The sequence below is a fragment of the Rattus norvegicus genome, chromosome 19 (assembly GCF_036323735.1).
Source record: "Rattus norvegicus strain BN/NHsdMcwi chromosome 19, GRCr8, whole genome shotgun sequence".
NCBI lineage: Eukaryota > Metazoa > Chordata > Mammalia > Rodentia > Muridae > Rattus > Rattus norvegicus.
In genome coordinates this window covers 60,945,002-60,960,393 of record NC_086037.1, presented here as the reverse complement: position 1 = coordinate 60,960,393, position 15,392 = coordinate 60,945,002, and the positions used below count along the sequence as shown (strand labels likewise).

The 15,392-nt window shown below is 41.0% G+C and overlaps 1 long non-coding RNA gene across 1 annotated transcript in view; it reads left to right on the top strand.

Annotated features, from left to right (window-relative positions):
- Positions 1-253: 253 nt before the first annotated feature.
- LOC108348942 (uncharacterized) overlaps positions 254-15,392 on the top strand; it is a 21,624-nt gene continuing 6,485 nt past the window's right edge. The window contains exons 1-4 of the long non-coding RNA XR_005496946.2: positions 254-404; positions 4,474-7,729; positions 9,593-9,764; positions 11,438-11,488. This is a non-coding gene — a long non-coding RNA (uncharacterized LOC108348942). The remainder of the gene's footprint in view (positions 405-4,473; positions 7,730-9,592; positions 9,765-11,437; positions 11,489-15,392) is intronic.

Genomic DNA, 15,392 nt, shown 5'->3' with positions numbered 1-15,392 from the left:
CAGATTCTCAGTTCGATTTCATAGCAATTCCAATTTAGGAACTGGAGAGATTGCTCAGTGGTTAAGAGCCCTTTCTGCTCTTGAAGAGGACTTGAGTTTTGTTCTTGGCACCCATGGAGGGCAGTCCACAATCACTTATGATGCCAGCCCCTGGGGGTCCAACACTCTTTTTTGTACTCTGTATCTACACTCACAGAAGTACAAATGCACAAACAGAAGCAAACTATGATGATGATGAAGAAGGAGAAGAAGAAGGAGGAGGAGGAGGAGGAGGAGGAGGAAGAGGAGGAGGAGGAGGGGGAAGAAGAAGAAGAAGAAGAAGAAGAAGAAGAAGAAGAAGAAGAAGAAGAAGAAGAAGAAGAAGAAGAAGAAGAAGAAGAAGAAGAAGAAAAATAAAATCTGGGGTAAGAATGAATCCTGATTTCTATGGTTTAAATGAACACCAGGTCTTTGACATTTAGTTCTTCATTTGATTCTAATGTCTAGCTAAAATTTGATGAACCAGTCCACAGGATGGCCTGGACTAACAAACAAGTACACAAGCCAGGGGTCAGGCAGCCAGTTACAATCAGTAAGCCAGTCAGTCTGCCAGTCTGTCAGTCCATCAGTCAACAAGAGTTTTATTCTGACTCCAGTAGGAAGCCACAGGACTAGAGTCTCCAGTAATAGGATCTAAGTGATGCCTTTGAAATTGTTGTTGTGAACGGTTTGGACCATGGACCAGAGTTGTTACTGTGGAAGAGAACTGGGAGAGAGAATGGGACGGTGAGCAAGGATTTTGGGAAAGTTAGATTCCAGATAAAGTCTAGGCATGGTGTTGTGGCTGGGTTCCAAAAGGAAAGATGTCAGGGTGACTGACTGGGGGCCGAGTAGTAGGGCAGACAGTGTTCCCATTGATACGGAAGAAACAAGACAAGGCCATGATTGGACAGGAGGGGTACAGTGAGTTTCTTCAGATCACATTACCACTGAGATTTCTAATAAACCACCATAGGAAGACATCAAGGCCATTGTGAGAAGGATTGAGTTGGAGGAAAAGACCTTACTGGTGATATAAAGTGAGGTAGACGTGGGTGTAAAAATAAATAAATAAATAAATAAATAAAAGTGGAAAGTGCTATCGGAGGAAGTAAGTTATCCAGCAGAGCAAATGAAGACTTATGTTTGACCAAAGGTGAGTGTCATCAGGTTTGGCAAGATGTAGGTCTCTGGTGATAGTTTAGCTAACATATGAGGAAAATGGATATTGAGGAAGATGACTTGGGGAGAGCTTTAGTATTAAAAGTGACATCTGAGGAGTATATGGGAGGGTCATCACATGTTAAGGTGGGTCATGGATGAAGGATGGATGCGTGAGTCAAATACTCAAACCCTAGTTTCCAGGACAAAGCTAGCTGCTTGATGGTACGCCCTCTGTCTGAATTATCCTTTCGCCCGTGGGATCCTCATAGTGAACTGATTGTCATTGGCTTATCAGAGGGGTGGCTCAGATCTCAATGACCTTGTGGAAAAATAGCCATAAATTTTCCTTTCAGGACTGGGGATGTTTGCAGGTGTTTCCTGGATGTGCCAGGTGGTCTTAGGAAGCAGCTTCCCGGGGAGGCTTGGTACTTTCCTCATCCAGCAGGCCTTGTGAAATCTCATTGCGTGTTTCAGCGCTTAATGGCCCCCATTTAAAATTTATCATTCATTGCCTGTTGTGGTTCCTCCAGAGAGCCTTCAGGGAAACAACCCAGACTGTGTTTTCCAACATATCTATTTTCATATTTTCCATAGTTTTTTTATTCTCACTCTCTTTCTCTCTCTCTCTGTGATGAGAGAGAAAGAGAGAGAGAGATCAATGTTCAGTAGGATTCCTTATGAGACTGTCTAATTATCTATCTATCTATCTATCTATCTATCTATCTATCTATCTATCTATCCATCCATTCATCTATCTATCTAGTTATTTATTTTTGAGACAGGGTCTCTCACTGGTCTGTGGCCATTCTGGCTGGTGCGTCTACCTTTTCCCTCCGGATTAGAATCACGTACCATCTCGTCTGTCTCTGGTGTTTTATAAGGGCCCTGAGCCCGGAAGTTGCATCCTCATGCTTTTTCTGTGAGCTCCTCGCTAATGGCGTCATCGCCTCAACTGCTGTCCTTGATTTTCAATATCTCCCTCATTCACTCCACTCTCATGACATCAACTTTCTTTCTTTTTTCTAAAAAGGAAATTAAAAAGAAAAATTAAGTTAAATTAAATGAAAGAAATCAAAGCATGTTGAACAGCAACCCAAAAGTTTCTGTCTTTGTTTCTTGAAGAAGTCCAAAGCCAACAGCACCAAATGAGGTGCCATAGTCTATGATCTGGTGTTGCAGTGTGGTTCTGATCGTGCTATTTGAAGGCAATGTCATCAATGAGTTTAACTACCTGGAAAAGTTTTGCAAGCCCAATATAGTGAATAATAATTAGGGATATTTAAAAGTGATACTTTTGCTGTAATTTGGAAATTAATATATGACTTTAGAGAGCCTCCAATTCCATCAAATAAGTGATTCTTTCAAAATAGTCACACACAAAGGCACCTGAAGGCTGGCAGACTCAATGTACCTTCCTTGCCAGTTTATTGATTTTGATAGGAAAGAACCTTATGCCATTTTAACAAAGTGTGGCCATGTCTGAATAAAATCTTGAGTTGGCCCCGCCTATTACAAATAATTACCACATGGGTATATTTCCTGAGTTGTTTGGGCTTCTCATCACATAAGCCAAGTAGCCAAAAGTATTATCTGAGAAATCTGATGAGAATTTTTAAAATGTCTATCTTAAAAGAAGAAACAGGCTGTGAAAGGCCGTCCTCTGGGCAGACGTACCGTGGATATTCATGGATACGTGAACTTACAGCAGGGTGGTGACCTGCTCAGTATTAAAACCTTTAGCCATTCCGGCATGTCAAGGGGAGTGGCTCCTGAGGCCCCCACCCTTAGATCAGCACCTATTACTTGTCGATGTTTGCTGAAGGAGGGGGAGTGACTTTTCTTTGGGGTTCCTGTATTTGGTTGGCTACTCATGCTCCAGTGAATGACCCCACATCTGTGGCATCTGGGTTGAACTAATTGTACTAGTAGGTGGGGGGAAAAAAAGAAAGAAGAAAGGAAGGATGCGAAATTGAGAGAAAGTGGTGTCAGGAGTCCTGAGGGAGGGGAGCTTGAAGGGGACTGAGGAGAGTATATAATCAAGATGCATTTTCTATACGAAGACTTCAAAGTATAAGTAACAAACATAAAATAGAAATTCAGAGGAAGGAGGAACAGAATGTATTTCATTTTACTAGAAAGGAGGAAATGGTAGTATGTGCTGGCTCGTGAGATATATATATATATATATATATATATATATATATATATATATATATATATATATATATATATATATGGTAGAACACAGAATGATATAATATTTGATGTAATATGGCACACCATTAAAGGATATCATCCACCTTTTGGATCTATTGTTCTGAAAATAATTAGAAATAAAACTGGCGTTGTCTAAAAGGTCTCCATCTTCTCTCCCTATTTTCCATCACTAACAAGCTATTTATTTCTCCAATTTTGCCTGCATTAATTTTTATGTATGTGAGTGTTTTATCTGCATGTATGTATGTGTACCTTGTGCGTGTGGTACCAGGGGAGGCCAGAAGAAGGCAACAGATCCACTGGAACTGGAGTCGCAGACCATTGTGAGGTGTTGTGTGGGTGCTGGCAACCAGACTCCAGTTCTCTGCAAGAACAGCAAGTGCTCTGAATCACCGAGGCATCCGTCTCTCCACCCATGATGCATCTCTTCCTGCAGGCTGTTTCTCTTGAGTGTTAACATTTCCTGCCTTTAGCTGCACGAACACCAGCTCACACCCCGGGTCAGGACCAAATGGCTTAGGAAGAATTGGAGATACAATCAGACTAAATTCTATCGTTGAGCCAAATGCTATTCTGGATATGTTCTTGAGTCCTTTTGACCAAGTTGCTTTGTATTCTCAGTACACAAATCTTTGCATGCTTTGGCTTCCAAGGTAAGTCACACAACAGTGTTCTGGGGACTGCTGTGGTCTCCAGGAAACAGAGATGGAGAGGAAATGTTCCCACTTCTTGGAACTCCCAAATTAGACTGCAGAGTTATTGAATAATTGAGAGGGGATGCTTAAAAAAACTATAAATAGACCCTTGACTTCTGCTTTTCATTTCTTCGTTTCATACATGGGGTTGATTGCTCCTGGATCACATCCGACAAACTCGTAGGGTATTTCTCACTTTGGCTCAGAGTTTTTTTCTCCCTGATCCAGCCACATAATGCTTCTTAATCTGCTCAGCTCTAGAATCAATGGTGTGAAACCACAGGTCCAGATGCATCTCAGGCATCTTAAGAGGAAGATCACTGCTGATGGCTTGTCATTTGATGGATTTTTTTTTTTCTCTCTCTCTCTCCTGTTGTAGTGACCAGCTTATATATCCACAGAAGTCACGGGACTGACTTTCACATGGTAAATAGATCTCATCTAATGCCTAGTGCTTCTGGGGGAGTTTTTCTACCAGAGAAGAAACATCAGCCTGTATCCCTTCTGCTTCAGAGTCTTTCACTTCTGAGCCCACGACCTGGGTGATCTCTTATGGAATCCTGGTACCAACTTCTACTCTTTATGCATGTTTATTTTTGTTTTATATTATTGTTTATTTGTGTGTGTGTGTTTATTTATTTACTTTACATCCTGCTCTCTGTCCCCCTCCTGGTCACTCCCTCCCATAATCTTTCCCCCTTGCCCCTCCCCTTCTCCTCTGAGAGGGTGGGGGCCCTGGGTATCCCCCTACCCTGGCACATCAAGTCTCTGTGGGGCTGGCACATCCTATGTAGCACTGTCTGTCCTGGAACTCGCTATGTAGACCAGGCTGTAGGCCTTGAACTGACAAGAGTGTTACAATGAAAGGCATGTATGTTCCATTATGCCCAGAGCCCAGCTTCTACTGTTAAGTTGAACATTTTTAGTCTAATTCCATCCTTGATTTGCTGTGCACGTGTGACTGGTGCAGTACACGCCCTCAGCAGCTCCCGCTGTGGACATCCTGCTAGTATCGAACAGTCCTGGAAGGCAGATGGTCAAGTCAGCTTGAGATCTGCTTTCTGGCTAAGGGGATGTACACCATGGTACCTGAATTGTATGTTGTGTGGAGAGGCTGGTATCTATCTATTCATACATTTAGCAAGTGATTATATCACAGAGATCCCTCAGCCATGGACTTCTAAATACTCCAGTATTAAGCTCAACATCACTCTAACCACTCCTGGTTGTTGGACCCAGACATCAGTAGTCAGTGTCGGTCTCAAAGAATCCACTGTACACAGAAACGGCCCACTAATCCTGCTGTGCAAACTTAGAGAAGGTTTTAGCCTACTTATTTCTCAGTCGAGTATAACCATAGCATCTGTCTCTGTGTTATAGGGTTGTCTGAGAGGAACTCTAGAGAGTGTTGTGTTTAGCACTGGGGGAACCCTTGAGAAGTGAGGCCACTGCCATTTCAGTCAGTGTGACTACTCTAGGATCACACCACTGTGGACTAGCTCACTAACACTCATTTATTTTCCAACAGTATCTGAAGCTTGATGTCTACGATTAAAGAGCCATCGGAGCTTGGTTCTAGAAAGGGCTTTCTTGTGAATTTGCAGATGTCTGCCTTCTTGTTGGGTGATCACATATTTGGGTGGTGGAAAGAGAGTCGTTAGGTTGTGGTCACAGGTTTATTAGATGAGGACTTAACCATTATGACTCCATTTGGTATCTCAAAATCCTCCTAAAGTCCCCTACCCTGAGACAAATACATTGTCGTCCAGGGCTTCAACACATGACATTTGGAAACGATTCAGTTCAGGACAATTATCCTCATCCTTGCCAATCATTTATTTCCAAAATTCTACTGTTGGTTGATTTACTGTCTTTGTCTGTCCTGGATGATCCTGGCTATACCATTTAATTTCCTGCATCCCAGGGAACTCATGTGGATGTCTTGATTAAACCCACTTACCCACATACCTAGTTCAAATCTATCTGAGCTAGCCTGAAATCATCCCCATACCTATATAGTACATTTAACCACTCACCAAACCCCAAGCCCTCCTAAGTTTGAATAAAAATATCTCAGTTTAGCCTTCACGTATCCATTTGACCACGGCTCTCTAATAATTATCCACCAGGATAGTTTTATTCCGTTTCTGTGACTAATGGTGCGACCAAAAGTTACTTGATGAAGGAAAGGGTTAATTTTGTCTTGTATTTTCAGGTCAGAGTTCGTTATTGAGCGAAGCCAGGGCAAGAATTTACCATTGAACTTGAAGCAGAAACCATGGAGGAATGTTGCTTGACGCTCATCCCCTGCCTCAGTCTGGTTCATGCTCAGCTAGCTAGCTTCATTGTACAGACAAGAACCACATGTGTAAGGATGATGCTACCCACAGTAAGCTAGGTACTCTTACTCAATTAATAGTCAATGCAATCTCTCACAGACATATTCACAGACACGCCTAATAAGCACAATTACTCAGTCGAGACTCTTTCTGTCAGGTGACTGTGGACTGTTTTAAGTCGGGAGTTAATTCTAACTAGGGCACCTACCATTGAGGTTTTTGCATGACCTTCTAATGTAGTTATCTTTGAACTCGAATCACATTCACTGATTACTGCTTCTCTGACTTTCTCATTTTGTCGTGGGGCAGGTCAGGGGAGAGCCTGGGTGTCTGCATTTCTAACAGCATCCCAGAAGCTCATGATCACGCATTAGGGCTCTGAAACTTGGGCTTCAAAACTTAGTTCCAGGGATATACTGCACACTTGGAAAGTGAGAGTACTGCCATTTCAGTCAGTGTGACTACCCTAACAAATTACGTCACCGTAGTGTAGCATAATAATTAATCATTTGTTTTCTCACAGTATCTGACACTTGATATCTAACATATTATATATTGGCCTTCTTGCTGAGTAGTCACATATTTGGGTGGAATGAATTTATTTTTCCCTTTTATATGGTCCCAAGTTTATTAGATTAGGACTTAACCATTATGACTTAATATCTGTCTGTCTATCTATCTATCTATCTATCTATCTATCTATCTATCTATCTATCTATCTATCTATCATCTATGTTCAGGTCCATTGGGGAGATGGAGCCTACTGGAGATTCCAGAAGCATATGAGTCACACAACAACGACACATTCCTGACCAGGGCCCTTTGTGAATGACAGAGTTCTACATCAGCAGGAAAGCCCTGGCACCCGATGAGCACATTGTCCAGTGACCTGCTCAGCTGTGAGCTCTTTGTACCCATCCTAACTCCCATCCACAACAACCTCTCACAATGCGAAATGCAGAGTCAGTTACTCTAGACAGATGATTCGGGTTGGGGTGCCCCTGACTTGTGATTTTTAGTCACACATCATGCTTAAGATCCAGCATGTCCTGGATCCTCTGTCAGGCCAAGCAGAGGACTGCCCCCAAACAACCTGGAGGCTGTCCCTGCCCCGTTTTCACCTGATCTAAATATGACTGTTAACGTAGTCACAGAGCCTGGGTCCCTCCTGGGTTGTCCTCACTCACTTGGCCCTTGACTGGTAGTTTTATAGGAGAGGTATTAATCCTACTACTACGCTCCTGACACTGGGACACAGAAATGAGAAAATCCAGTTCCTGTCACGAATCTCCTAAGGTATGAAATCTAAAGAAGTTCCTTGATGTCTTCAATTTGAGCAGAAACTCAAATAGTTCCAATAATTCACATAATTTGGTCTTTCTCTCCCCCTGTGGGAGACAGAATCCTCATTTTATATACCTATATATAGTATACCTATGATATATAATATGATATATAACATAAAAACATATAATATGTAAATGTATGTAATTATTTGTTAATATGTTATAATCTGTGTCTTTATTATATAAAATATAATATATAAAATATAATTTCTATAAAACATAAATTATATAAAATATAAATTATATATATATATATATATATATATATATATATATATAGTATGTGTTTGTATATATGTCTGTGTACCTCTCACAACACATATAATATTATTGCTACAGTAAAACTGCATGGACTCATTGTAAGAGCTGCTGTGTGACAGACTGCCCCAACTTGAAACCATATACATGGTAAATTTACATCTCCCTTGAACTAGGAATCAGGCTACCACTTCACTGGGTCCTCCATTTTGTGGGTTTCTGTTTTTAGCGAGTGATTACAATTAGTTGAGAGTTGGTAGTGTCACCTGAAGCCAAGGCAAGTCTTTTACTGGAAGCTTCTCTGAGGACTGTTAGCAACCTATTGTTCTCCAGAGGCATTTGCTATGGGGACCTCTGTTCTCTGCCTGGTGGACAGAGAGTCACTCTCAGCTCTGTATCCTAGGAGCTGCTTCCACATGGCAGCTTGCTTTGTCTGTGAGTGTGAGGCAAAAAGGCAGGAAGGAAGAGTCCGTGAGCCAGATGGAAGTCAGACTCTTTGTAACTTCCCCACATGGGTAAGAGCCTACCACCTTTACCTCATCTTCATTCTTTGAGGCAAGCCATAAGGTCAATCCCTATTCCAAGGAAGAAAGGTAGGACAGCTAGGGTCATAAGTTACTTAGGGCCATTTGGAAAGCTCACTAAAGCACCTTCAGATTAGCTTATGGCCCTGTTTTATGTGCTTGCATAACACCCTGTTCTTAGCATGGATAAAACCTCTGATAATTGATTTTATGTGTCAACTTGACTGGGCCCCAGTACGTAAGGTTTGGGTAAATACCATTCTAATTTAGAGTGAAGGTATGTTTTATTAGGTGAGATTGAATTGTAGTCTGCAGACTTTTTGAAAAACACTCATCTTCCCTAAGGTGATGGGACTCATGCAATCAGTTGAAGAGTTTAAGAAGATTCACAGGCCCCAGGAAGAAACAATTCTTCCTTTAGGCTGGACTATGAGTTATCCTATGATATTAATTTTCCTCTGTGTCTCCTGCCTGCTAACCTGTCCTGCAGCTTTCAGACTGGCCAGCCCATACTACGATGTGAGACAATTCTTTTAAAACCTATTATTCTCTCTCCTCTATTGCTTCTATTTCTCTCAAGCACCAGGTGTTTCCTGAATATCATGGTGACACTGGCCCATCATCTTTTGACGTATTCTTTGGCCAGGAGGAAGGTTGTTTCCAGTTAGCATGTTGTCACACAGAGTGAGAGCCTCACCACAGCCTTCTTCAACCTTCTTTTCATTTCCCATAGTATCTCCTAAACACCCTGATTAATACAGGTCCCTATCCTTAATGAAACATTTACTATATTGGTGGAAGTTCTCTTTCCCACAAGCTTCTATTCTCTATGAACCTGGTACCATGTTGGTCGTGATTGATGGCAATTTTCTTTGACATGAAAAGTGCACTATATGAACATGGGTAGACTTCATGTGTACATTGGAGTGTAATAGCATTCACTAAACATTTGAAAGATTACTGATTACATCTTCACTCTACCAGTTAGTCTGCTGTAAATAATGCTTGCTGTAACTGAACTGCATACCTAGGTATATGTTGACTCTCCTACAACTCTGGAAGAAATGAAGTGAATGGGTCTAGATGCCAGACACCATTGGCCTTTCCTGTGCAAAAACTGTCCTATGGTGAAAGCCCAGACCTTCTGTCTCTGCTATAGATGTCAACCCACACCATTCTTTTCTTTTTGAAAAGCCAGTCTTGGTGAGTAGAGTCATTATCTTGGAGGATGCCATTTTGGCGAGAAGAGAATTAGCTTACAGATGTGACAGCTCCTGGATTGTCCTGATGTGTCACCATGCTGCTAAGTACCTCAGTACTCCATTCATAATGAACCCCAGATTCTTACTTTAAAGTGAAACCTGACTGTGTTTCCATTCTCTCCAGCTTTCTCTGTAGCACAGGCTCATGATGAGTGCTAGGAGACTCCAAAACCATGAATATTATCCTCTACTATATTTTAAGTTGATATGTTAAAGTTTTAACATCTAGGCTCCTCGAAGGAATTGGGGCAGGGGTCTGGATCTCTCAATTTAGAAATAACACAGAGTATGGGATAGGGTTGCTAATATCTTATTGGATGTGGTAAAAGTCACTTGGTGACCACTTCCCAGGATCTGTCTCTATTGATAACATATCAGAGTTCATATTGATTAGAGGTTTATCTAGACCATCCTTGGCTCTGGAAACTATTTATTTGGGGCCATGTTGCCTCCAGAGGTTGAAATACTTGCAAGAACCATGTAGGTGCACATGGAGTTGACAGTGGCAACACCTTATACTCATGCCCAATATTCCAAAATGTTCTCTTGGGGAGGGTAATTTCTGGGGTGGTGATATTGTCACATGATCTAAATAGATGGTCATTTACCACACGGTCTAGACATCTGTTTGTAGCCTGAGAATATCTCTGGGACAGGTTCTTTCCCTAGAACCTTTCACAAGGACAGTTTCAGTGCTCTGTTATGTCTTCCCGTGAGCTAAATAAAGTAAGGCACTTCCTATGGTTGGGAAGGTGTCTTATTTAGGGTTTCCATTGGTGTGAAGAGACACCATGACTAAGGCAACTCTTATAAAGGACGATATTTAATTAGAGCTAGCTTACAGATTCTGAGGTCCAGTCCATTATCATCACAACAGGAAGCGCAGCAGCATCTAGGCACACATGGTGCTGGAGGGAGCTGTGAGTTCTACATCTTTATACAAAAGAAGTCAGTAGCAGACTATTTTCAGGCAGCTGGGAGAAGAATCTCAAAGCCCACCCCAACAGTGACGTGTTTCCTCCAGTAAGGCCACACCTACTCCAACAAGGCCACACCTCCTAAGACTGCCACTCTTTGGGCCAAGCATATTCAAACCACCACCCAAGGTTAAAGGAACTGAAAGTTTATCAGTGAATATTTGATAGGTGACATGTGAGTTTCTCAAACGCAGTGAAGCCAAGTTAAGTCATGTGAGCCTAGCACAGAAGGGCATAGCTCAGACTCTCTGATGTCCAACTAGCTCAAGAAAGAGGACATCTATACTAATATCAACCTTAAAGATGGACCTACTTTCTCAAGACCTGTAGTTGGCTAGTCATTTTATGGCTGTGGTACTTATGTAAACCAGCATGATGCCAATCAAATATTAATCTCATTTTGAAGGCAAAATTGACTAACACTCAGAGAGGACCAGAAACGTTACCAGGACTAAACATCTTATAAGCAGTGAAGCAGAGATTTAACCAATTATATTTGATGCTGAAGTTCAGGAATACGATTGAGTCATAGAATATTCTAGAAACTACATGGTATTCTTTTGCAATGACCATCAATAGAAATTCTTAAGCTTCATTTCTGTCAGAAACTTAATAGCTGTCTGTTGGCTTATTTCAGAAACTGGATAGTCACCACTTCTCAAGTGTGCTGTGAATTGACGTACTAGAGGTAACCATTTAAAGTAATACAACATATACACATGTGACTTTTTAAACAACCCATCACTTATTTGTCTGTCCTCTATCTATATACACATGTATAGATTTCGTCTATCATGTATCTATAGATCTACTATCTCTCTATCACCTATTATATATTATCTCTATTCATCATTTGTTTCTAGTAATCAGGACAGCTATTTGTAAATGTATTATATGTGCCTTCTAAAGCACCTATCTGAAACATCTATGGAGTTCTTTTCTTTCTTTCTTTCTTTCTTTCTTTCTTTCTTTCTTTCTCCTTCCTTCTTTCCTCCTTTCTTTCTTTCCTTCCTTTCTCTTTCCTTTCTTTTTTCCTTCCTTCCCTTTCTTTTTCCCTCTTCCTTCTTTCCTTCCTTCTTTTCCTTCTTTCTTTCCTCTTTCTTCCTCCTTTTTTCATTCTTTCCTTTCTTTCTTCCTTTCTTTTTCCTTCCTTCCTTCCCTTTCTTTTTTCTTTCCTTTGCTTGCTCTGTCTTTCTTTCTTTCTTTCTTTCTTTCTTTCTTTCTTTCTTTCTTTCTCTCTTTCTTTTATAAAGTGCCTACATTTATACCTTTGTGAGTCTAGAATCTAAATCATTCTATGAAATATCCCTAAAAGCATTTTGACATATATTCCTCATCAAGAGCTTCTCTATAATGGCAGGTTGGCAAACTATGGCCATCAGTCAATGTTTTTTTCACCTCCTCATTTTCAAATCTGTTTTTGTAAATAAAGTTTTATTGGCATACAGCCATGCCTACCTATTTATGTATTATCTATGGTTTCTTTGCAGTTACAATGGGCAGAGTTGAGTAGTCCTGACAGACACTGTCTGGCCCACAAAACCAAAAGTACTTACTCCTTGGACCTTTAGAAAACATGTTTGTTGCCCTTTTTCCTAGAATATAAGTGCTCATAGACAACCCTAGGGAGCTGATGCTGAAAATGTCACCAGCAAAAACCACTGGTAAAATCTAGGTTTGCTCTGTGCATCTGTAAAGCAGATGAGGTTCTGAGACAGGGAGGAACACATCTTGTCCTTTGAACAGGAACGTTCTGATAAAACTTTATTTATAAAAGCAAAGAGGTGCTAACATTGAGACAAGCCAAGAGGACAAGGGCAGTACAGAAGAAGGGTGTATCATATAGCATCTCCAGGCTGTACAGGACATCTGGATTTTATACTATCTAGAGAAATAAACTAAGGGCCTGAAGGAACACGTTCACATTTTCAGAGACACGAACTACACTGTCCATTGTTGGATTTGGCTGGGGCTTTGTGCTGGCTGGATAATCCATCTCCAGAAATAATCACAGAGGGAACATTGGCTTTACTTGATTACATTTGTAGTTCTTCTGACCAACTAATGTTTGCTAGTCTTTGTTTAATACCTGGTGCTAAATTTTGCCTCCTTGCTTGTGTATCTTGTTTTATCCTAAAGTATGTTACAGTGTTTACTGTAAGGCATGGGTACAAGAAGTGTTTTACATATGAATGTGTGTGTGATGTTAGTGCATGTATGCATGCATGTTTGCATATGTGTGGATATATAAATATGTGCAGAAGCATGTACACATGTCATAGTCATCATGAATGAGACTGATATTGGGGGTGTCTTTCTTGATCACTCTCCAACTTATATATGGGGACATTATCTTATCCCTGTGCACACTGGGAGTTCAGGTTCACCCATTACCATGTTACAGATGTTCTGGGAATTCAAACTCCAGTCTTTTCACTTATGTGGCAAGTACTTTATTCAGAGCCATCTTTCTAGCTTGAGAAGATTTTTTAAAATTAGTACTTGTAGAGATACTCTAGTAACACCATTCACTTGACTCACATCAGTTAGGAAAGAAATTCAGTTACTAACCCTCCCAGGGATGGGGGGCCCTTTGTATTAGAATCTGAGTACATTTGTCAACAAAGAAAGGATGGGCCTATAAATAACTCTTATTTTGTGTTCTCTCCCTTTGTTTAGGAGAAGCAGCCCCACCTTTGGGGAACTGATGACATATTTTAACTGATCTGGGAAGCTTGGTACATAATGTCTTGTAGAAAGGAAGTGCATGGCCAGTGAGTGATGTCTTTAGTCTATGACATTCTATAGTCTGTGTAGATGAGACCCTTCTCCTCTAGTGTGGCCTGATGCTTCCTTATACAATTTAGTTTGAAGAAGGCTCTGCATTCATCACATAGAATACACAGGAGGAAGAGGGATTAAAAATAAGGGAGTGGATGATTCCAGTTCACAGATGCTGTTGACTTGGCATGGTTTTGGGGTCCCTGCTAAGCATGTTCTGTGCTTTGAAATGGGTGGAAGCTGCTTAGCACCCCTCTTGGCAGCCATGGTGAGAAAGGAAAAGAAGGTTGAGGAAGGCCATGGGGGAAGGTACTCACTTTGTGTGAGAACCTGGTAACTGGAAACAGCCTTCCTCCTGGCCAAAGGAAGCACCAAAAGATGATGGGCGAGTGTCACAATTATAGCCAGGAAACATCTGGCGGGACAAGGAAACGGATGGAATTTGGACATAGGCGCATCTGTGGACAGTAGAGTCAGATCCATGAATATGAAGACATTTCAATTTTGTGATGAGGAGATATAACTAAAAAAAATAAAAATAGCAAAATATCTAATAGCCTGTGTTCCCTTTTAGAAAATATTGATGCCTGTGTTTCTGTTTTAATGATTCCTTGTTTAGTTATTTGCATCAGGTATATTATAAATGCCAAGATAGAAAACTCCAGAGGCTAAATTTCTTGGAAAAGGCCAAAGAGGGGGAAGAAATTGGTGAGCTCAACCACAGTCTTCTGGAAGAACTCTCTCTAAGTTCGTTTTTCTGTAAAACTATTATCAAGATCCACTTGGGAAATGGGAGGTTAGCTACTTAATTAACACACAGCTTTGTAGTTAGACTGGAAGGCACCTCTCCAGTAGGAGACAGAACATCTTCCTTATGTCTGTTGAAAGATTGCTGAGTCAGACAGGAGACCTTTAGAAAGACTTAAAGAATTCAAAGTCAGAGAAGCAAAATGGAGATTAAGCGATGGGGGATCGGGATGCTTTCAAAGTGTCAGCAGTAAAGAGACAGCATCGGGGGCCATTTCACAACATCAGGATCTAGAAACTCCTATCTCGAGAGGTTACTACTTCCACTAAACTGATTCACCCAATATTCTATTTCTTTTCACTCTGTCTTATCAAACTCAACTGTATGCTACCTCGTGGATAGATTTAGAGGTAATGCATAGAAAGAAACAAACGAAGAAGGTATCCGAGAAGTTAATTCAGTTTTCGATGCATAGCCTTGTGTACATGAAGCCTTAGGTTCAGTCCTTGGGCTCACCCAAGAAAACCATTCATTAATAATTAATTAGCTAATAAATACATTAAGTAAATTAAAGAAATATGAATGTTTGGAGAGATGGCTCAGTCAACATAAGGAGCTGAGTTTGACCTCCAGAACCAAGATGAAAGCCCTGAGTGTGGCACCATACATCTAGAAAGCTGAGGCTATGGAGGCAGAGACAGGACGCTTCATGGTGCCCACGCATAGCTCCCTGGATGAAATCTATCTTCAGTGAGGTGTCCTGTTTCAGAGAAGAGAAGCTAAAGTGGAAGGCAATTGAGGATGACACCGGACATTGATATATGGCCCCCACATGTAGAGCACACACATCTTCACGCGCACACACACACACACACACACACACACACACACACACACACACATGTGCATAAATAAAATATGGAATGCGCCACAAGCAACGTCTAAACTGATACCCTATGAATCTGTTCTATTCTATTGCTGAAGAAATTTGGCAAGAAAACCAAGTCTATGGTAGTCCTTTGCTGATATGAGATATTTCCTCTAATATTTTCAACCCCATATC